This window comes from Caloenas nicobarica, chromosome 16 (genome assembly GCF_036013445.1).
Source record: "Caloenas nicobarica isolate bCalNic1 chromosome 16, bCalNic1.hap1, whole genome shotgun sequence".
Taxonomy (NCBI): domain Eukaryota; kingdom Metazoa; phylum Chordata; class Aves; order Columbiformes; family Columbidae; genus Caloenas; species Caloenas nicobarica.
The window spans coordinates 8,153,371-8,176,800 of NC_088260.1; the positions used below are offsets into that span (position 1 = coordinate 8,153,371).

Below are 23,430 nucleotides of genomic sequence, written 5' to 3' on the forward strand. Positions count from 1 at the left end.
AAGGAGAAGAAGGCCAGCCCCAGCCCATGTGATGAATAACCCCGAAAAGCTCTGCAGACTGCAACCCTCAAGGACAGAGGGACTACTGCTTTTCATGACTAGGAGGGAGAGGCATCTTCTCCTTTCTAGGGGGTCTCCTCCAGGTCTCCCCCCAGTTCTCCAGCCCCCAGGCTCCATTCTCTCACCCTCCCTCCCTGCCCCCGTGCAGACACTCTGCAGTAACACTGGGCACAGTCCTCGCAGGGACCTCCACCTTCCTTCCCTCACCCTTGGACTTGCACCACCAGCCCAGCTGACTGAGAGGAGCCCACTGGAAGGTGAGAGGCATTTACCCTCCTCCCTGTGCACCTCCACGGCTCTACCCAACCTCCTCTTCCACCGAGAGGCAACACAGCCATACCTGGCTGCAAAGTGCCACCCCTCAGAGCCTGGCAGTATCAAACACGGCTACATGGTTTCCAGTCTCACCCACGTCCCCATGACACATGCTCGACCATCTGCCACCCCAGAGGGGACCCCCAAGAGCCCACTTCCCAGCCCCACCATACAACCAGTCTGCGCAAACCTCTCCGCCCACATCAGCCTGCCCAGGGCTGGGCCCTGCGTCATGACTAGTGTCTGTCTTTGCAGATGGATAATCAGATTCCCTTTCCATTTCCTTTTTCCTCCTGATGGTTCCTCTGGCTGGCAGTTCCCCCGCAGCTCTGCACGATCCAGCAGCATTAGTCAGAGGGAAATTCTGCTCCTTTCCTCCCTTGGATGTTGCTCTTGGTTCAATATAAACAGCAGAGTGAACTGCACAACAGTTTGAGTATTTCATTGCAGAAGCATTTGTCCTTTCCAGTCTGGCAAATGCAGCTTTCCCTCCCACACCTGCACCCTGCCCCTTCTCCCCAAATGACACAGAAAATGTGTGTGATGAAAATAAATGTGATGTTGTTGGCAACTGGAAGCAATTAGCTAATCAGCGCACCTCCATTTATGAGCTGTGGTGCAAAACACTCCTTTCAGGTAGTGCCTAAAAAAGCACACCTGATTATCAGCAATGGTGTGAGATACTCTCAGAAAAAGATCATAACACTCCCCCCCAGGAAACCTGAGGAAGAGATGGAACAACAATTAAATTGGGGTAAATCAACAGAAAAGCTGCATCACAGGAGCATGTGTTCACATGAAGTATCTGCAGAGATGCTCACTGAGCCCGCAGGATGCCTGTCCTTCTCTCCTGCCACCAAGCAGTGGCTCTCTGGGAAGCAGTGCTGATCCCTGAAGCTCTGACAGTTGCAAAAGCATCCCCAGGACCTGCAGAGATGCAGACACACCATTTCCACCTGACAGAGGACAGTAGAGGAGGAGTTGGTCCTGCTGGACCACCAACATGGCTGCGGCACTGGCCATGCAGATATAAAGCCTGGCAGTTTGCTGCACAAAAGAAGAAAAGGTAAGGACTGCCAGGCAGCAAACGGCAAGGGCAGTCCCACACTTCAAAGGCTATCAACATGTTTTACAGCCCCAGGCTGGTGCAACTGAGGCTAACAGAGAGAAGCTGGGGACCAGGATTGTTCCCCAGTTCCCTGTGGCTGTGCAGCCATCCAGTGTCCACGCCAGCTCCTTGCACCCTGTCAGTGCAGACACGGAAGCCACGGCCGGGAGGATGCCGTCAGAGTAATAAAAAAAGGGAATCAAGAGATGCTCTCCAACACCTTTCTCTTCCCTTCTCCCCCATCTACTTGCTCCAGCAAACACCAAGCCTAGTTGCACCTCCGCTGCACAAGTCACCACTTCTCTGTGCCCTGCAGCACAACTGGAGACCCACATTTTTATTAAATGCTATGACGATGAGAGAAAACTTCAAGTCACTGAATGTCTAAATCAAAGTGTGCTGTCAAAGGGAATGCAAACAAAGCTTCTTTCAAGCTTAAGAATAGTCAGTAACTGCTGAGCATTGCTTATCCTCATCAGAAATGCTGACCAGTAGAGAAATAGAGCGAAAGACCCTTTTGGATGGAAAGGTATCTGGCTCAGAGTCTTAGCAGAGATCATGCTGGATACAGAGAGCTAACCATGCCCTTCCATAATGCAGGTGCAATATGCGAGGTCTAGAGCTCACAATAAGGATGCCCATATGAATTATTTACGACGACTGACGGACCCTGATAGGTCCTGATGGCTCCGTGGTACCCAGAGGAACATTCTGTCTGAAGCTGTTACAGGAAACACTGCAGCTCGCTGGGCTGGGAGGCTGCTCAGCAATCCCACTGCTCTGCAACAGAGAGGCGGTAACTGGCACCCCAGCACAGAGCCAGGAGCCAGCATGTCCCATCAGCACAGCAGGCTCGGTGTTCTTCGGTCCAGCCCCAAACTTCATTAGCAGTTTTGCGGCAGCGAGAGATTCCTACTAACCACTGAGATGACACCATCTGTTTCCACTTACGTGCTGGCTTGCAGAAGCAGCTACAGAGCAAAGGACTCCAGGGAGATTTTGCTCTCCTGAGCACCGAGGGACTGAACTGCAGCTGGTTGGGACAGACACACTCTGAATTCACTTTCCTCAGAGTGACCTAGTACTCCCTTCCGTGCAAAGTACACACCTGGGAGGCACAGCAGTCCTCCCACTTGGGTTGTGCTACCAAGCTCCATCATACACCCATCCACAGGCCATTTCCCTGCGGGCACAGAGAGCTCCCAGCAGACGGCACAGCTGCACTTACTGCTCTGCATGGCACCGCAGCAGCAGAGGGGTTGACTAAGCTGTTCCCCCATCTCTTGGTCTGCTCTCTACAAAGCCAAAAAGAATCTGCCACTGATAAGCCAGGATCCCAAAATTAGCAGCTACCAGGCCCTTTCTTTCTTTCTTTCTATATTGGGGTCCTGCAGAGATCACACTGGGCAAAGCAATCCTTACCTAGGCTCGTTTTTCATGTATTCTTTTTTATATATGCGCTGCTTGAGGCAACCATGTACCCACCTACCCCAAAATTGAGCAAGATGTGCCGGCAGTGCCTGCGCAGTCCAAGCCCACGCAAAAGCATGGAGCAGACAACAGAGATAGAAACAGCAGCATGTGGTATAGCGGTGTCTAGATGGCTTCTGAAAACAGAAGCAGGAGGAGGGAAGCGAGGAAAATGGGGGACACCCTTTGTGGGGAGGGCTAAGGAAGTATTTGCCCTGTCTGGCAGCTGAACCGCAGGACTCTGCTGCCTCATTTTACCAGTCACACCTGTCTCAGGAGGGAAAATAGTTCTCTTGCTCAACAGGAGGTTTCATGCTTTGAAACAGGTTGCTTAATTCTTAGAAATTCAAGTTCGGCAACTACCCTTTTCCTGTGGTTGCTGCTTCCTCTCTTGAGTACACAGTGTTTTTCAGAGGCAGAAGAGATGTCATGCTCCTCCCAACCTGTCCCCAGGCCCTGCAATTCCCCTTAGCACCCCCCACCTTTGGAAGAGCTGGTGTCTGTAGTGGATTGGCAACCATGGCAGAGAGTGGCAGAACATGCACTAAGCTCTCCTTTCCTTCTTGACAAATCTTTGTAATCTTCCTTGGAGAGAGCTGGATGGAATTTTCATGGAGAACAGTGCTCTTGGGTCAGAAAGGATTAAATATCAGGACATACCACGAACAAAATGCAGCAGCAGCACACCTCCTGTGACACTGAGGTAGCAGCAACCAGATGGACAAAACCGCCACAAAATCAAAAGCCTAGAGCACCTTACACAACTTCACGCAGGGAATCCTTCCCAACACAATCTTGTCCTACTGCCCCAACCCATCACCAGCTTCTCAACCCGTCTGTGGTTTCGCATACCCCACCACCAACCACACCGCTCTGGAGAGGGCAGCGCTCCATCACCCGGCAGGCACAGCCACCCTCAGCTCTGCACCGACGCTGCACCCAGACAGGGGAGAGGAACCCCAGGGGACAGACCTCAAGCAGTCGCACTCAGCCCTGAACTCTTCCCAAGAGATACTTCTCCTCAAAGCCCCAGACACAGTGACGTTGCCATCCCGATCCATTACAGCCCTGTCCCAGTCACCCTCAAGCCATTCCTGGAGATTTGCCACATCGCAATGCACACACAGAGCCGGTACACACGCAGAGCCGGTACACATGCAGAGCCGGTACACACGGCTCGGGCCAGGCTGCTGGACACCAGCACTTGAGAGGCCGGGGGAGTCCTGTCTCCTGCAGCTACTCAGCGCAGCGGGGCAAGCAGGACCTGCTGTAGAGACCTCCCACAGCGAAGGGAGAACCGGTGAGCATGCCGCCAGCTGCCGGCTAGCCCTGAACCGGGGTGAGGCCCCAGCAGCGCAGCAGGGCTGGGCACAGAGCCCTGCATTAGCATCACGGCTCCCGAGCTGACAAACCTCCCGCTGAAGGCAGCGCCTGGTACAAAGGCTCATTTGTTCCCGACACATGAGCCCATTCCAGGCTGCCGCCCGGACACATCTTCTTTATTGTGCCCTCCTGACTCGGGCAACAGGCTCAATGGCCCCTTTCTGGGGTGCTGCAGGGGGCTGCCAAGGACCTGAGCCCTGCTAAGCCACGAGCACTGGCACTGCGTGTCTTTCACCACTGGTAGCAGGACAAGGCTCCCTTGGGTTCCGCTGACCCAAACCCCTTCTCACAGACCTGGCAGAGCTTCTCTGTCACCCAGCCAGCCACAGTCACCTGCCATTGCGCTCCGGTGTCATGCACACAGCTGTGGGATGCCCAGCAGAGGGAACAAAAGGGACATTTTTGTGCAAAATTCCTGCTTTCAGATTGTTCCATCACATACAGGCATGGAGACAACTCTGAGGCAGGAAGGAGGAAAATGGGACTGTAAACACTTGTCCTCACTGTGACACAGTCACGATGGGATCTGTTTCCAGTCCATGCTTCCAGTGCAACAGGGAAGTGGGGCAAGAGGGCTGGGGGACATCTCTTGCTAGACGCCATGAATGGTTAAACTCTCCCTGTTTAACAGAAGATTTATCTTCAAGCAAGAGTCTTGATACCATCTGGGATGAGGCCAAGGGAAAAGCGAATTCCTCCTGTGAACTTATCCCCCCTCCAATACTGCCAACCCAGCTTCAGGGAGTTTCCTCCACAGCCGCAGGGACATGAGAAAATACTGGTTTTATTTTCCCACTCATAGCCTGCCACAGCCCAGCATCGTTTCAGCTTGAGCTCGAGCCAGAAGACAACGAGGCTCAAGGGGAAGTGTCTGGACTCCCCCACACAGCTTGTGACACGGCACTTGGAAGATGTGCTTACTGGAGCACACGGTCATTTAGTGAAGTCCAGAGCTGTGCCTGGTAGACCAGCTCCAGTAGCCAGGGTGGAGCTGAGCTTGCTAGACACTGGAAGAGTCCAAGGACTCCAGGCTCCAACTGTGCAAGAGAAAATCTTGGCCATCTCAGAGCAGCAGACATCAAGGCAGGAGGAAGAAGGGCCCCTTGCAATGTCAGGAAGGAGAATTTTCTGGTAGTTTCTGCAATCAGCTTCTGCCTGCACTCTCCTGAGCTCCCCACCGCTTCCTAGGACCTGGAGCTGACACCCCAGCTGGCTCCCACCCCACGCTCCAGATCCTCAGTGCTCCCACTGACATCTCCACTCCTAGAAAGCAAAGCCTCCAGGAGGGCTCTGATCCCCTTTTCTTCTGATCCACAGGGCCCTCAGATACAAAATACCAGCAGAGACTCTTCCATCCACACACATGCCTTCAGCGCCTTCCTGCACCAACACACGATGGGCAGGACAGGCCCAAACTTTTCATTAGGAAATTTCCAATACGTGTCATTTCCGGAAAGGCCTCTTGTCCAGCTGTGTTTTTTGGATTCTGCTCCGTCTTCTTCTCCTTCCTACTTCCCCCCCAACCCCCACTCTAGCATGTAGAAAGATAAGAACAGAAAGATTAAAAAGCCCCCATACATCCCACATCCCACCCCATTTGCACAGCCGTACCACCCAGCAGTGGGGCACTGCCCCTCAGCCATGGGGTTGGGGAGCACCATGCCACAGCCCAGCACCCCAGTACACCCCCTCCTAAAGCAGACGCACAGGTGCTGCTCCTCCACAGGGCTGTTCCCTCCACCAGCACAGAAGGGGCCACATGCCACCCCCTAACCCCCCTCCGCAGAGGTCACAACCATCGGAGAGAGCAGCACAACAGCTCAGACATCACCAAGCAGCCTTAAATCTTGGTAACTGGGGTGAGATGCCAAGACCTCACGGGAGGCCTCAGGGTGACGTCTCACCCCATACATGCCAAGAGCACTCTGCTGACTCGGAGGCACAGGGCTTTTCCAGAGCCTCGGCCCCTCGCCCGCATCATTCGACGAGCGGCGTAAGCTGTAGCTGTGGCTCCAAATGCTGCTCCACCTCGGAGCTGGAGACGGATGAGGTCACCTCTAGTCTGAAATCACTTCCGTTCTCAAGCTGCTCTCAAGACTGTGCCACAGACTGAAAAGAGTGGGATGGGTGGGGAGGGAAACCTAAATCAACATAGCATGTTCCTCATTAAGAGCTCAACACTTCATTAATCTCTGCCTCCCCATTGGCTGCCATCTGAACCCTCCGCCCTCCCTCCTTCCCCTACAAGAACTGCTTTGAGTTAATAACAGGGTATGGCACAAGCTGTACAGAACTATGCCCCGACCTCCAGCTCCTCCACTCCATCCCAAGCAGAGCACTGGGAAGAAATCACAGCTTGGTGCTGTCAGACCAGCTCAGCCGTGTTGCTCTGCCTCGTGCCCAGCTCCAGCTACTGACCCACTGCACTGCAGCAGCCCAACTCTTTCTCCCCACGCACAAGGTGTTGGAAATGGCTTGTGCTGGCAACTCATGCTATCCACGCAGCACTGAGCACCAACACCACAACCCTGTGGCCTCTCCAGCACAGCCCCACAGTCCACTGTTCAGGTGGCCACATTGGCCATAGTAGCAGCAGGATTCTCCTACTCAGATCAGGTGGTACTTAATCCAACACCTGAGGAACCAGAATGAGCAAGGAGGATGGAAATTCAGGTCACCAGCACAGGGCCATCCTAAGGAAAAGAGCCTTGCAACGGCCACACTTGGCGAGGAGAAACCAGACAAGTTTAGTGGCATCATTTTTAAAACACATTGACCACAGATGAATCAGTGTCTCATTCTTGGAAGCACTAAACTGACCACAATATCCAACAGTGCCTCCAGCAGTAACGGCCAAGACACATCGCTGTCACAGTTCCCTCCTACACAGTCGTGTTTTTTTCCTCTCACTCCAGACTTTGCTCTACGCAGGAAGGCACTGAGGGTTTATGGGTCTCTTCCAGAATTCCCAGTCTCACTGCAATGGCAGCCATTGGATGGGGCCATTTTGTCAGCAAATACAGCTACTGCGACCCATATGCTGTTTGCACCCAGTTCAACTGCAGCCCATATCCATGGCCTTGGCCTCACATGTGCCACAGCAACCCTGGGCATGACACCTTCCCAGTACCGTGGGGTAATGGGAGCTATAGGAAATGTGATGGGCAGAGAAGCAAGGGCAGAGAACACTTGTGTGCACAGCTATGGATCACAGGCCACACATTTCTAGGAAGTCCTAGAAGTAGATGAAAACCTGGAACCGAGGACCATGTGCACAGCCAATCTGTGCTAGTTTCCCTGGATCACACAACCCTGGGGCTGAACAGCAGGAGAAGTGCAGCATGACTGCTTCTCCCAGAGACAACTTTGCTCCCCAGCCTCTTTCCAGGGACCAGCCCTGGATACCAACCAGCCAAAACCACAATGAAACCAAGGGCTTGCTTTCTGGTGGGCTTCAGCCCTTGTAGAGGGCACTAGAGCAAGGAACCTCTCTTAAATCCTGGCACCAGGCACAGACCTGGGTTGTACAAGTGGCTCCTCTTCAGCACGGACTAGGAATAAATACACTGTGGGACAGACACATTTCAGCTGAGGAAGCAGCAGGCTGTTCCCACCTGGCTGCATTCCCCCCAGCTTCCTTCTGCCAGTTCTGGCCTCACACCTCTAACTTGGTAAGATGCCAGCAGAAGGCATCAACATTGGCTTCCCCACTGGGTCATCGCTATGTCCAACGGACAGGTTGCCTTGTTGGGAAGATGAGGAGCAGCGCCTGCCAGCTCCCAGCTGGAGCTGAGCAGGGTGTGTGTCACACCCCAGCACCCCGAGGAGCACCACTACAAGGAAGGAGCAGGTCTGAAGTTGAACATTTGGACTAAGGGGACTCCTGAGGCTGCCTCGCCTCTGGGAAGCTTCAGTTGTGGTGTGAGTGACTCTCAGAGGAGTGAAGCCACTTCTTCAAAGTAGCTCTTGCATATCTGTAAAAATCATGGCCTCCAGACAGAAATGCAAAGGTGTTATGTTGTGGGCTTCAGTTCTGCCACCCCCAAAACAGCAGTTGGGAGAACATCACTACAAACACCCCTGGCTGGGCCAGCAATGCCTGCCAGCCCCTCAAGGATCCTGGCCTGGAGGGCATTCAGAAAGGGTTGTGCTCTTCACCCTGCACCCAGACACCCTGGAGAGCTTTGAGCCATGTTCTCTCTCCCAAGAAAATGCCACCACCACTGTTTGCAGGAGACTCCTGCCGGCTATAAACTCCACGCTTTTCCAGTACTCAGCAGCTCCCTGTGTGCAGGAATGGACAGTCATTGTGTCTGCAAACAACTGCACATGAATAATCCTGCAAGTGAGAGCAGCCATGCACTAATGCTCCTACAGAGTTTTCCTATATATTGTTGTTTTTCTGGGTTTTTGTTTGGTTTTACTTTTTAAATTGCTCAATTTACAGGTAAAAGCCATTCAGACTGAAAGCAAAAGCTTCACTTAAGTGCAGCTTAATAAGAATCAGACTGTACTGTACTTGAGGAACTCACAGATGCAAAACCACACCCTATATTTTCCAAAGCTATAGGCTGGAAAGATCTACTGAGGGACTGTTGAATATTGTAGACAGCAAGATCTGAGGATATTAAAGAGATGCCGTGAAATCATCAGAATATTAAGAGCAACAGAAAGTAACCTAATTCAAGAAAAACACCCACTCTTCCCAGGCAAACCAGCCTTCCTCTATGCAAAGGAATTCCACAGACGTAAGGACATCAATGCCCTGGCAGAATTAGAGATGACGAAGGCTGTATTTTCCTTTTCCAGTAATACTTAGATTTAACTATATAAACTGTTCCTGTGGGAGCAGATCCTATTTCACTGCTTACACAAGAGCCTTAGAGATGGATTTTAAAGGTGAAAGCACCCACTCTCAAACTGCAGGGAGCCCAGTCAATACTGATGTTCTTGCTATAGCAAGTAAAGAAGAGTTTTGGAGAAGGATATAGAGGACAATTTTCAAAAGAAACAAGGTAGGATGATATGTTAAGAACACTAACCCACAATGGAGCATCTTTGCCAAACAAAGTCCCTAAAAAGAAGCAGCATTGTAAAAGTTTCAGTTCCAGTAAAGAAACCTAAATTTTAAATGGGTCTATCACTCCTGAGCGTGGCCATGATTCTTTCAGAGCCATTTTCACAGAGCTACTGCTCTTACTGATTTTTTTGAGACAAAGATGAAAGGGCCATTCAGAGCAGCCTGAAGCCTACCTCCTGCAGTATTTTTCCAGTTATTTTCCTTCACCAACCCCTTTCCTGGACCTAATCCGTGGACCGCAGAACATGAAAGGCAACTCTAACCCTAACACCAGGTGTGTAAATTCCTCTGCAGCAGCCTGCGCATGAGGCAGTGCAAAAGCTCTTGCTGCAGAGCAACTGAAATCAGAGAGCGTGATGGTGAGGGGAGAACAGTGGCAAAGCTGCTCACCAGAGCCAAATGTGTGAAAATACAGGAGGTACCCAGCTCCTCTCAGTTTCAAAGGACTTGGGCACTTTTCGTCTGTATTTAAAACAAGCTGGTCCTTGGTTTGTATTATTGCAAACTGCCTAAAAAACTTGCCTTTAAAAATAACTATATTGTACAGTGGCCCTGTGGAAAAGCTGATGTTTCATCCTATTGTCTTTCATCCCCACACCACCAACCCAGACCAGAGGAACATGTCAGCTCCTGGGTTAATCCAGAAGATGCCGACAACCTCAGGGGCACTGCAAGCGGGATCGTCTAATTTGGGGCAGGGACAGCCCACGGTTCTGGGCTGGCACAATGCAAAACTGCAGGGCCAGGAGAAGATTCCACAGATACCACCACCATGCAGACAGCCAGTAACCCCACCATTCTGCCACGAGGCCCCATTGAGTTTCGCACTAGGAACGAGAACATCAGAGCAGCTGTTATGATCTTCCAAAGAAGATATAGGGGGTTTTACAACCCAGCTCTGCCATTTGGCAAATTTCACCAGTGACAATTAGTATAAGATACTGTGGCCAGACCAGGCAACCCTGTTTGACCAGGACAGAGCTGGGATGGCATTTCCTACCCAATTTGAAAGAAGCGTTTCCACTCTCATCAAAAATCACAGCCTTAGGAACAAACCTTAGCATCCGACTGGATTGCAGGAGACAAGAGAACGAAGCCCTAAATCTCACAGAGGGTCATGAAGGCCACACATTTGGAATCGTATTGCTCCACTGCTCCTCAAATCCTTTGCACCTTAAAGTAACAATTTCTCTCCCCTCAAAAACTGAGTGAGGAAGCAGTCACGAGACGTTAGTGCCCCAAGCTGAAAAACTAATGTCACTGCATCAGGGACACAGCCCAATTGCACAGAACAAACTGGGTTCTTGATAACATCTGTTCTCTGCAGATAACTTTGCTGTGACACTGGTCTTGCTGCTATTTTAGTCTTGATTTCCCCTATAAAGTTTATCCCAGAGTCATCAATACAATCCCTACTTGCCCTCTAGCAAAACTGTTAACAGCAACTCATTAATACAGTTCTGATCTGAAGGAACAGATAATTGTAAATTCCTCCCTCTTGTGGATTTTTAGTGGTTTTGCTGATTCAATTGATTTCTTTCTGGGCTCCACCTGAAAATAATAAAAATGGTAAAGTGCACAAGATATAAGATGGGAAATGCTAACACAGCAGGTGCTGGATGAGCAGAGTGCATGAAAATGTCACCTTTGAAATGATTATAATGGATTTCTGGAAGTCAGAGAAAGGAAACTGGACTAAAGAAGATATTAGACAAGACAGAAAGTCATTTGACTGTAAACACTCTGGTTGTTGGACACACAAGGCACAGCAATACCCAATGTTAGAAAGAACTCTGAAGCAATGGAGTGGAAAAATTGCATTTGCTGGATTGTGCTTCCCCACGAGGCAACCCATAGGAAATGGAAACAGCCACGTAGGTAAGAAAAGAGAGTGGGGCAGGACAAGGAACGCTCAGCTCCGTCAGTAGGTTAGCGCAGAGCCAGCACCCCCGTGCAACGTCAGCACAAGCGACAGCCACAGCAGGCCCGGAGTAACTTGTCATTCACAGCCCTTTAACGAGAATGGGGTGCAAAATCAGGTTAGATACCCACAAATTGCTCTTGACACCTGCAGCACAGCATGAAGCCAAACCTTTATATTTTTTAAGAATTCAAGGGTAACCATCTGCAAGCAAATCCCAGAACCAATGTCACATGTAGAACAAGGAGGAATTTTCTTCAGCTCGCCAGGTCAAACAGCGATCTCTTGAGACTTATTTTCCGGGATTTATTCTTTAGTCACGTTTTGCTGCGGGATTTCCCCTCGCTGCACCTCGCAGGTCTGTCAGAAACGTGCCATCCTTTCACAGCCATGCTAGATGTCACACCGTTCCGTCCAGACTCGGCAGCCCTACTCCAAGTTGCCAACCCAAACAAAAGCAGCGTAACCCAGAGATGAGGTTCTGCGCCCAACGCAGCCGTCCGCCTGGCTCACAGTTGCCTCACATGCCCTCCGACTACAGAAAATCAAGGGTTTTTTCCATTATCTCCAGCTTCAGGGGAAAAAGAGAGGAAAAGAAAGAATTGTAATGTGAGGATTTGTAACCTGCAGTGGCAAGGAACAGGGCAAGGACAGAGGAAGTCTGTGTTAACGTGCACAAAGGGAACATGCTCCCTCACCTGCACACCTCTGGAACGGACTATTCCCACTCTACATTATCAAATCAACAGCATCAGGCCAAATTCATGTCCAAGCTATAAGAAATTTTGATGTGACTCTTTCCTGATATAATTTTGCCGAAGGTGGGGAAATCAGTTTTCAGGCTCATTTGGAAACCATTGCCTTGCAAATACAAAGCAAGACATGCTCTCCTCCACCAGAGAAAACACATGCTGGCGTAGTACTGCAGGGTGCTAGCCAAAAGGTGAGTGGATGCTCTAATTATTTTATTTTTTGAAAAATAAGAAAGAAAAATAGTTATTTGTCATAAATGGAAAGCCTTAATCCCCTAGAGCACAGGCTCTGGGTGCCCAATACACACAGATTCACTGGAGCCACAAATTATTATAGCTCAGCCCTCGGGCATACGGTGTCTGAAGAAGCAAGAGCAGAGGTCTCACCCAGACATTTCCTGGACATCCATTGTCATTTATGTCATCACAGATGAGATCTGAGCCTTCCAAATCGCCCACATCCGTGCTGTGAGCTCTACCTCGCAGGGACACACGTCAGTACCAAACATACCTGAGTGCAAGATACAGCAGAGGAACAGCACACGTGAAGGAGCATCCACACACTTCGCAAAGAAACAAAAGATGGTTCATTAAGCTTTCAGACTAACAAGCCCCAAGATATCCCTCGTTAGCAACCCCATGCACATACTACACTGCTGCTACATGAAGGGCAGCTCCAATAACACCATCACTTGTTTACCAAGAGAACAATTCTACTATTGACTGACACCTGCCCATGACAGTGTGACCATGGGAGGAGCAGGGAGATGTTCAGATGACACTGGCCATTCAAACAAGGCAGCAAAATGCCTGGCACTGGCCAGAGCCTCCGAGCAGCTGCCGAGGACCAGCCCTACCACCTCAAACAGAAAGGCTTTCACTGACATCAATGAGGGCTGCTGAAAATAATGCCATCACACAGCTACGAGATGGCATGCGGCCTTTCTGTTCAAGGACCAGCAGGCTGAACAGAGCAGGCACTGAGGAAAAGGAACGCTGGGCTCCATCCAGTCACTTCTGGTTTATTTAAATTGCTGTGAAGTCAAACGCCGTGAACCTGGTGCGAGCTGAGTGTGGTGGGGCAGGACAGATGAGGCTTATCTGAGTGAAAAGAGGACACGCTCCTGCTGCACAGTGATGGTAGGAGCATCCCAAACAGATCAACGTGACAGTACTGGAGCATACACAGAAAACACGTTTCTAGCTTGCTCACCTCTGTGGGCCTAGTCTGAGCTTCTGAAGTGTCAGCCCCAGGGCTGCCAGCAGACTAGAAGAGATCCAGAGCATTTGGGTGCTCAGTGGACCTGGAGTCCTTCCCAAGCATGTGCCTGGATTAACTGCCTGGAAAAAGCACCAAGTCCTGTTAAATAACTGTCCTGTCTGATATCCACTTGCTTCAAAAATACATGCTCTGCCAAGGGCTCCTTCTAAGGGAAGGAGAGCTCTTTAAAGTAGGCAGAGGAGCAGCAAAGGTATTAATCTCAGGAGCGAGACATGAGCGGTTTCACTTCTGTGTGCTCCAGCTCAGGGACCCAGAGCACTGCTCCGGCTGTGTCGCAGAAATCATCTACGTAGAGTCAAGACTGTAAGTACAGCTGCTGGGAGACGCGAGATCATCTCAGACAGCATCTCTTGCTGTCGCGATGACACACTCTTGCTCATCTCAGCACTGTGCAATCACAGCAGCAGGGCTTTGCTGCAGGCCAGCTGCATCGCTTGCAGTTTAACCCCCACTGCCTTGATTCAGCCCACTGCCTCCAAAACAGGGTAAACACACACCAGCTCCTCAAGGCTGTGATGCTTCTTCCATTGCTGTCTGATCCCAGCTGGCACCAGCTCCTCTGAGCAGCAGGATCCTCTGAGAATTTGTAGAATCCTAAGAGTCATAAACAGCCCTGACATTTTTTACAGCAGACCTTGGGCAGAGGGTAATTACTATTGGTCCAGCTGGGCATTTCCAATACTGCTAATTAACGTTTCCAGGACTTCACATCACTTAATACCCAAGGCAGAGACTCAGGAGAGCTTTAAAATAAAAAGAAAGCCCAGCCAAGGTGACCATGTATGTAGGGCTGGCAGACAGCAGATGCCTTTGTGACTCATACTTCACCTGAATATATAATTAATGTAGCATGTAATTTATTTGAAAATAAAAGTGGATGTAAGACTGCAGGATCTAAAGAGATTTAACGTGTGTATGTATCACAGCAAGAATGAGCTCAGTGCAGCAGGCAGGATTAGAATAGTTCCCACACTAAGGAAATAGCCAGGAGACATTACAAAAGGCTGAAAGCAAAGTGACTTGCCTGGGAAGTCATCTTAAAGATAATTGCAATACAAAGTAAAGCAGTAAAAGGCCTGGCCTGTGCTCTCATGTGCGTTCACACAGCTCCAAGCACCAGGGGTCTGCAAGGAAAAATGAAACATCGTCACTGGAGCCCAGACCACATCTGTACCGCCACGGGCTTTGCCTCACAGAAAGCAGAAGGAAGACGTTAAGCCCTTGGAGCCTCTTTTCCCACAAGCTGAGTGGATTTTTTTTCCCTTCCCTTGCTTCTGCACTGAGAATGTCCAGAGGCCAGTAGGACAGGCTTGGTCCCCATGGCCAGTCTCCAGGAGCTAGCACTCATGATCCCGCAGTTTATTTGCTCAGCCTGCGCTCCCAGCTCCTGGTTTTCCCTGCCAGGAGTCACTCTGGGAGAACGGCACCAGCTGCCCCAGGCGGGGTCCAGCAGAGACAGGCCATCCCAGCTCCACATACACACACCCTGCACACGCTTGATAACGCGCTTCAAAACAAACGGGGCACTCCCAGCGTTCCCAGGAAGAGCAAAGAGCTGAGCTGAACAAAGCTGGCAAGTAAAGACCTCAGCTCTGCTGCTCCTTGGCTCCGAGCAGTCACACAGCACGGCCGCTGCAGTGGCACACGGGGACAGGGCAGCCACGGCGCGGCCCCTCTCTCCCCATCAGCCAACATCAGGGTGAACGCTTGGGTCCTGGCACCGGCCAGTACCGCTGTCAGCTACTGCCACCGTGCAGAAAATCAGGCCAAACTGAAGAGGTGAGCGAAGAACTGGAGTTAACTTCTACTGAGGGCTTCCCACCTCTGACTGACTTACTGCTACACTGGCTGCCACCCCAGAGTCCCAAGCTGGTGTGAAGCACAGCCCGAGATGCTCCAGCATGCTGCACTTCTCAGTGTCAGCCCTGAGCCTCCCTTAGCCCTCCCTGCCATGGCACGGCACAGGGCTGCTGCGATCTGAAGGCTGTGCAGCTGCATCCAGAGAGGTTTATGCCATCTCGAGCATCTCCTGCACAGCACTGCTACAGCCCTCTTCGAGAGCTGAACTGCAGCCTCAACTTCTCTTTTTTTTTTCTTTTCTTTTTTTCTTTTCTTTTTTTTTGGACTTCGGGAGTGGACAGTTGTACTAAAGCCAGAAACTAAACTCTCCTCGCCCTCTTGGCATTACACCCTTGCAGATGCCTGTGCAGGGTTTCACTTCCTCTTCAGCTCTTGGCCAACACTTGGCCAAGTTTTGCTCAGCAGCAAGCCAGTCCCCGCAGCCTTCCCGCACGTTCTTCTCCAAGCCACTTCCAGCACGTGGCTGCCGTGACACTGCTGGGGGTACCAGCCCCATGGGTAAAGCCTGGGAGTGACAGACCATGGGACAGCACAGCAGTCCAGAGCTGAATGTTAACAGGCCATAATAGATTTCAACTAATACACTGGAAATAAGCTGACAATAGAGAAGGAATTAAGAACATTAACGCATTCAGCCCTCAAAACAGACAGGGCTCTTACTTGAGTTGGGAGCAACAGATTTCTTCCACTCTCTGCAGCCCAGCCCCTGTAGCATTGCACATACAAATGCTTCCTCTTTCCATGCTCAGTGCCACCTTCCTCTACTCATTTGAATCAGCGTTTCTGGGATACCAAGTGGTGGATGAACAACAGCGCACACACTGGATGAGAAACACGTGTTCCAGGATCTGATTCCAGCTTTTCTGATGCACCACACACAAATCCAGCTCCTGAACACCCTTGTGGGAACAAGACGACTGCAAACCTCTTCACAGCTCCAGGGACAGTTCTCTGGGAGAACAGGAATGTGTAACAGCAGACAAACATTTTTTTCCTGTGCTTCAAGGCTAACCACACTATAGACATACACACGCGCACACACAGACAAAAATCCAGCCCATATGGGAATTATTCCAGCATGCTATGAACCAACTTGCATAGGCTTCACAAAATCTGAAGTCGCACAATTTATTAGAGATGCCATATGTTTCTTTCATGAGTATTAGAGGATTATTCTGTGTGGTTTCACTGCCTCTGGGAAATCTTTGCCTTGAGCAAGAAAGGGACAAAGGCTTAGTGTTGGTCAGGCAAGAAAGCTGTGCAGGTAAGCAAAGAAGGTGCCCTCCAGTTTGTGCTCTGCTACCCAGGAAAAAAAGTAACACAGAAGCCATTTGAACTGGAGAAGGAAAAATGAGAGAGGAACCCTCTTGACTTGGCCAAGAGGTATCTCAGCAAGAAATGCTTGAAGTATTAAAGACGGAGCAGAGCTCTCCAGGCTTGCTTTCAGCACACGTGAGCAGCAGCTGCAGCGTGGACAGAGGAGCCGCCGCTGCGAGCAGTGGGGTGTCCCAGAACTGCCAGGGAAAGTCCTCGGACTCAACATTTAAAATTCATTTAGCAAAGCTCTGAAGACACAGCAGGGACTCGACCTGGCCTGGCACGGGAAGCAACCAGCTGGCTGAAGGTGGAATTTCCCCTGGATGTCCATTTTATTGGGTATTTAATGAACAGCAACCAAGACTGGAACTGAGGGTGAACAATAAGGGGTCCAGAAGACACTGAACTCCACCAGCTGTTTCTCCCTCTAGACTTGCCTTTCCTCAGCTTTTGCAAGGAACTGCCATAGCATTTATTGCTAGAACAATCAAATGAAGAATGGCATCACTGTGAAGCCAGTATCATTTTTGAGATTATTAAGCAGTTGTGAGAAACTCCTTGACTTTGCAGACTAAAAGCATCCAGGGACAGGGTTTGTCCTTCATTCAGATGGCAGCAACATTTTCACCTCTGCAGCTGTGAGCTGTCTTTTGTAATGTCCCAGCAGCTGAGCAAGTGTCACAAGCATCTCTTAGGGTTAAATGAAGGTTGCTCCTACTTCCTCAGCATCAGCAAGGATCAGGCCACAACATCTGTCGCTCTTACACATTTGGCTAACATGCCCGCAACAGTCCTGCGCAATTCACATGAGAGCAACAGAATTTTGGACTCATACACGAGTAGCTGAGCAGTTCGCAGAAATTCAAGTGACAAAAATCCCCATGCAGGATACACTTCTCCTTTTCATAAACTGCAGATTGCTACTCGCACTGAGAGGGCTCAACCTCTTCCCCTGCCCTGCGCTAATGACCATTTTATCCATTTGGAGCATAAATAATTGAAGAGAGACATCAGCAGCAGCAGGCGGCAGATTCAGTGCCCAGCTCTCTAGCAGTTCTGTTTCACCATGCAGCCCATGTGCTGACCTCCTTTTACAGCCCTTTTCCAAGAAGCCAAGCAGACAAAGATGGGAGGAAAAAATTAAAAAAAAAAAAGTCAAAGTACCCAGGATGGACTTCCCTCCCCAGCCCAGAACAGCCCATCTGTGCGACACAGGGACCTCCTGCCGCAGGACTGTTTGGACAGATGAGAGCACAAGGACAGGCAGGGCTGAACCTCTCGACCTGCTGCAGTTCCACCCAGCTCCTGGCACTGTTCTGAGCACTGAGCCCCTGCCCAGCTTAGAGGGCAAGGGACCAGGGTGGTCTTTTGAAATTGGCCAAAAAAAATGAATGAACTACAGAAAGCTTTTTACAGAGAAGTAAAAGCTTCCACTCCTATGATACGTCTGGCCAAGATACACTGGGACATCAGAAAAACAAGCAGAGATGTGCTGCTTCAAGAGTGTTTCCAGTATTTACCTCCAGATTCTGTGACTAATTTCGCTACTCCCTTTCTGGCAGACGCATCTTGGTAGGCAGGATGCAAGACCAGGGTTGGAAAACACAGAGGTTGGAAGAAACATTAACGTGGGGAGTCAAAGAGAAACAGCCTCACCCAGGGTGATCTATGACACAGTGAGAGACTATCCAGCTGTGGTGAAATATCCCACTTGCCAGCTGCAAATATAATTTTGCTTTCTCCTAGTAAAAAAAAAAACCACACCACAACCACCCTGTCTGAATTGATACAGAGCACAACAGACAGCACAGGAACACAGATCCATACTGCCACTCCCAGTGACTCAAAGAATCAGGACTATAAAATAATTGGTTTTAACTCCAAGAAAATAAAAAAATTGAGTGGTACTCTGTTTGCCTTCCAGGTTCCATGCTTTTCTGCACAAGCATAGGCACAAGAAAAAACTTTCCCCTAGTTACAACATTACAAGAAGTGTTAATCTAAGGAAAATAGATGAAATAAGGCAACACTATAAACATTTAATGCAGGTATGAATCCTTCAAGCTGCTCCAGCACACTTTGAGGGGATTCTGTAAAGACCTGATCTTTGTTGTACAATTTGCAAGGGAACCTGTTTATACTTTACATCACGTATTTCACAAAACAATCAATTTTCACCACATAGGTATCTACACAGAAATTGTGGGTCACACTAAGGTCATCCTCAACCAGCTCAAGACACAGGAATCCCCACTCCTTCCTCCTCTTAATCTGCTCTTTGTCATCAGCAGCTGCCAGCACTGGAGTCATCATCAGTGTGTCAAGGGCAGCATCTAGAAATACCTCATGTACCTCTGCACCATGCATAGCACAGCCTTTTCAGTGGGTTAAGTCTTAAGTCCATCTGGGCTTAACTCCATATGCACAGGGTGGAAGACATCTCTGCTCTTGTAATATCTACTGTTCCAGGAAATCTCTACTTCTTTCCTTTTTTCCTAAGAAGGAAACAAAGGAGTTTCAATTAAGTTTTTAAGATATAAACCCCAGATTCTCAAAAACCAAGACACAAACGCAATGAATTGAAGACTTCTCAATACCTACAATCATGCTGAAACCATTCCCCCAGCCAAACTACCTTTTGCACAGCATCTTCTCTACACACAGTACCCCACCATTTATATTTTTACTGACAAGCAGACCACCTCAAAACGTGCTTATGCAGAAAAAAGGGCCAAGCTTAATGCAAAAGGCACAGCCCTGTAATTTCAAACCCACTGAAAGAACTGGATCCACCAGGTAGTCTCTGCTCCCACACCCAAACAGCTTTGCAAGTTGATGGGGTGGGGAGAGAGCAACTTGGGATGGAGAGGTTCCCATCCTCCCAATTTAAAAAGAAACGATGACTTCAAAGAACATTAGAGACACGGGCCTGAGTGAGCAGGAGCCAGCTTCAGAGACACGGCAAGGTAACACCCCAAACAAACACATGCCAACAACAGGAGCTAGGAGGCATGTTCTGCGGGAGTGTGCCAGGAGACTCCAGTTTAACCAGGTATTTGGGAGGTTTCACCTGTACTTCTCCCACAGCAACACCTCGGGCTTTGGCAGAGCGTCCATCTGCCACACTTGCCCCGTTTGGTTCTCAAGTCAATACTCTTTTGACAAATTGCTGTTTCCCTTACACAGGACATACTCTTCTGCGCATGGGACATTAGTCATTGCTTCTTTCGCCTACTGAGCTTCACCACGAGAATCCCTCTTAGCACTCCAGTACTATATACATTGCCAGGAGAAAAATCGTCCCTCTTTGGGAGGTGCTGAACTGAGGTATAATGACACTAAGGAGCTTGGTCTCACCAGGTGACCTGCTGCAGAGCATCAAACCAAAAACTGGTTCCCCCAGTCCGGGGTCTTAAACCACAGCCCTTCTCCTTGGAAAGCTGGATGCTCTGCACACAGACACCAGTATCAAACCTCCACTGACTTCAAAGGGACAGGAGTTCCACACCAAATACACCAAGTAGGCGGTCATTCCTTGGAAATCAGAGAGGTGGAGAATCTACCGTTATTTTTTTTCTCCACAAATCGTAGCAATTAGGAGTCCAACCTGCAAATCAGAGTCTCCTGGACCCAGACAGTGCATCAGCCCTCACTATACTATGAGGGGAGATGAAGGCACATTCTTTGACACTGCATTGTTACAGTTTTTGGTCTCCACAAGCCATCAATATTATCAAGATTTTACAGAAAGCTACCCTACTTACATGCAATCTATTGTAATACCCTCTTAGAAGCTCACTTCACTTCTCAACTATTCATAAAACATAGCGTTTATGATAAATTTTGAAAAATTTATTCAAGCAAGAATTAAAGCTTTAGTAAACCTTTTAAATTGTTACCTGCTGCCTGATGAGGGTGAATTGGAACAAGCAAAAGAGGAAAATCCCTGATCTCAAAGGATGCTAAAGAAAGACCATTTGTGTTTTTGTATATTCACTTTCATTTTAACAGATTGCTTTGTATTCACAGCTTGGTTTCCCTCTACCATCCACAAGTAACATGGCTGGCACAAATTCATAATGAACCGTGCTCTGTCATGCAAGACCCGCTCTACACTCTCAGCATAAGATCCATGGATACACACACTGATAAAGTCCCTCCTTCGCCCCAGCAGAACACTACGCTCTCCTGCTGACACGAGCTCTTTGGGGCACAGACTCCAGCCCACTTTTGCCTATGAGGTGTGACAAGGGCCTTTGGGAATTATGGTAATATCTACAACAGACTACTCTGATCTCCACCTAGCTTCTTCCCTTGGGGAATGAGCAGAAACAAGCCTTATACATAACATGCTTCCCTCTTTATTTAAAGACAAATTAACTAAAGAACAGCATGTTTTTGGGGTGTCACAAAACTCCTCTCCAGTTCACAGCTAACACTGAGTTTTCTACAGTTTCAGAACATGTTCTGGATTGTTTCCCTTCAGAAATAAAACAAAAATTAACAGCAATACTCACAAATAACTACGAAATGCTAGCAAAACCCCAAGTAGCTTAGGAAAAATGTGCCTGACGACCTCATTATCTTATTACTCCTGGATTTACTTTGTTCCTTTCATCTCTGCAATCAGCAGCTAAAAAAATGCACAGGTGTCTTTTCACAGTGCCCAAGTCTGCATTATATAAGGAAACACCATCTCCTGCACTGGCCAGGTGAATGCCCAAGCTGCTACAAAACTAGTTTGCTTGTCTGTGGTCCAGAACAGCTGTGCAGTACCACTGTCTGCGCTAGTAAGGTGTTTGCTGCATAAGGAATTACAGCCCCAGAGACAGACTGGACCTAAAGGCAAGAGCAAGCCAGGTTGTGAATGGGTGCACTGCCTCCCGCTGCAGAGACCCATTGTACTGCCCTGCTGTGTTAACCACCGCCTCATCCCCACCTTTGTGAGACAGAAAAGCTCCTCCATATACAGCAGACATCGCCTACATCATCATGATGGGTGCTAAGGAACACATGAAATCCTGCTGATAAGCTCTTACCTAGACATTCAAGCTCAGCAGGGGAGGATTCCTCTTCTTGTCAAACACCCTAAATCCCTCTAAATACCAAAAGCGAACAAAAAAGCCTGTCGATGTCATCCGATTGCATCACCCCCCCCCCACCTTCCACGACTGAAAGGCATATCTCCAAACAGCTATTTGCTTTGCAAAGCAAAACAGACGTTCCCCAACGCCCAAATGCTGGCGGCCGGCGAGGTGCTGACCTGCCACAGCACCCAGGGACCAGGGCTGTGCCTGCGCATCTGTGCTGCGGAGGGAAGAGCGAGCGATGGGAGACGTGCTCCTCATACTGAAATGCCTTTGCCAGCCCCAGCGCTGCCTGTGTCCACCCGAACCTACTCGACACACCCAAAGGCACCGAAAAAAGGAGAAACCCAACCCAAACCCCATGGACATGAAGCAGGCAAAATGCCTATTTCCCGGGTGGATCCAGCTAAAAAGGGGCCAGCACGCCAATCCCCAGGCTGAAACGCCGCCGTGCCCAGGTAGCAGGACACCCCCCACTGCCGCAGCACCACGGGAGAGCACAGAGCCAGCAGGGCCGGGACTGCAGCGGCCGCAGACCCACCTACCTGCTTCTCGTCTGCTGGGCCGATCGGCGAGGGCGGGATGCCCGCGGCAGGAGCCGGCAGCGAGGAGAGAAAAGAAGAGAGAGTGAGGGGTGAGCGGTGCGCCGGGCCGCGGGGCGGAGCGGCCGCGCGTCCCCGCAGCCTCACCTGGATTGACCAGCTTGCTCTTGTACCGCATGCCGGTGCTCATGGTGCCGGCGGCGGCCCGGCCCTCCCGGGAGCGACGACGGCGCCGTGTGCGAGTGTGTGAGCGTGTGTGTGTGTGTGTGTGTGTGTGTGCGGCGGGGGCCGCCCGGCGCCGCCAATCCCGGGAGCCCGCCCCGCCCCGGCCCCGCCCTCCCCGCCGGGCGCCAGCCGGGCCGGGGGCGGCAGCGCCGACCCCCCGCGACCGCAGCGCCCGGCGGCCGGAGCGGCCCCGCTGCACCGCCCGGAGAACACGGCCAGGGCCCGGGGGACGCACACAGCGGCTCCCCGAACGCCCCCGAATCGCGGCTGTGTCCGCCTACCTGAAAACGCTGCAATAGGAAGCACTCCCTGCTCTCGGATAGAAACACAACACCCAGAAGAAGGAATACACCATTAAAAAAAAAAAAAAAACCAAACACAAATGGAATAAATAGGAAATGTGTTTCCAGATTTAGCATGTCAAAATTCAGTGGGAAGCCCTGAATCATACTGCAACTGTACTGTGCAAAGAAGGCATGTGTGCTCCATTTCCATTAAAGCATTTTAAAGAGGTGATACAGAAAGTTATTTTAGGTAAAAGCTGTCAGTATAACTTTGTAAGGAAAGGCAGCAGAGAACTCAAATGAATTCTAAACACTCCAAAAGCAGTATAGCACATGATTTAAGCACAGCTTATATGAAGCTCGGCTCAACAGTAAAGGAGCAAGCAGAGGGGCATGTGAAGTGTCCGGACACCCAGCTCCTTCCACAGCTGCAGGGAGGGGTTATGTCTCCTACATTTCAAGGACAGGTAAATTATCAAGACTTGTAACTCTCCTGAATACAGGACAGAATAAGCTTGGCATGGTGACAGGTGCACAAACGGCAGGACAACCCCCTGCCTTGGAACAAAACTGACACTGATGCCACAGTACTAATTTTTCAAATTATTGTAGTCACCGCAGCACTCATCTTGCCATTTCTTCCACCATCTCATTCAAAACATGCCTCATACTAAAATAAGGAGACACTTCCAAGACCACAGGTTGGCAATCCCAGACACACGTGTTTTAAAAACCCATTAACTC

The 23,430-nt window shown here is 49.9% G+C and overlaps 1 protein-coding gene across 3 annotated transcripts in view; it reads right to left on the minus strand.

Moving 5' to 3' along the window:
• Positions 1 to 22,418, minus strand: part of SEPTIN5 (septin 5) — a 42,933-nt gene extending 20,515 nt beyond the window's left edge. For all 3 annotated transcript variants that reach the window (XM_065646560.1, XM_065646559.1, XM_065646558.1), the window contains exon 1: positions 22,325 to 22,418. The gene's annotated coding sequence lies outside the window, so the exon portion shown is untranslated. The remainder of the gene's footprint in view (positions 1 to 22,324) is intronic.
• Positions 22,419 to 23,430: the final 1,012 nt, after the last annotated feature.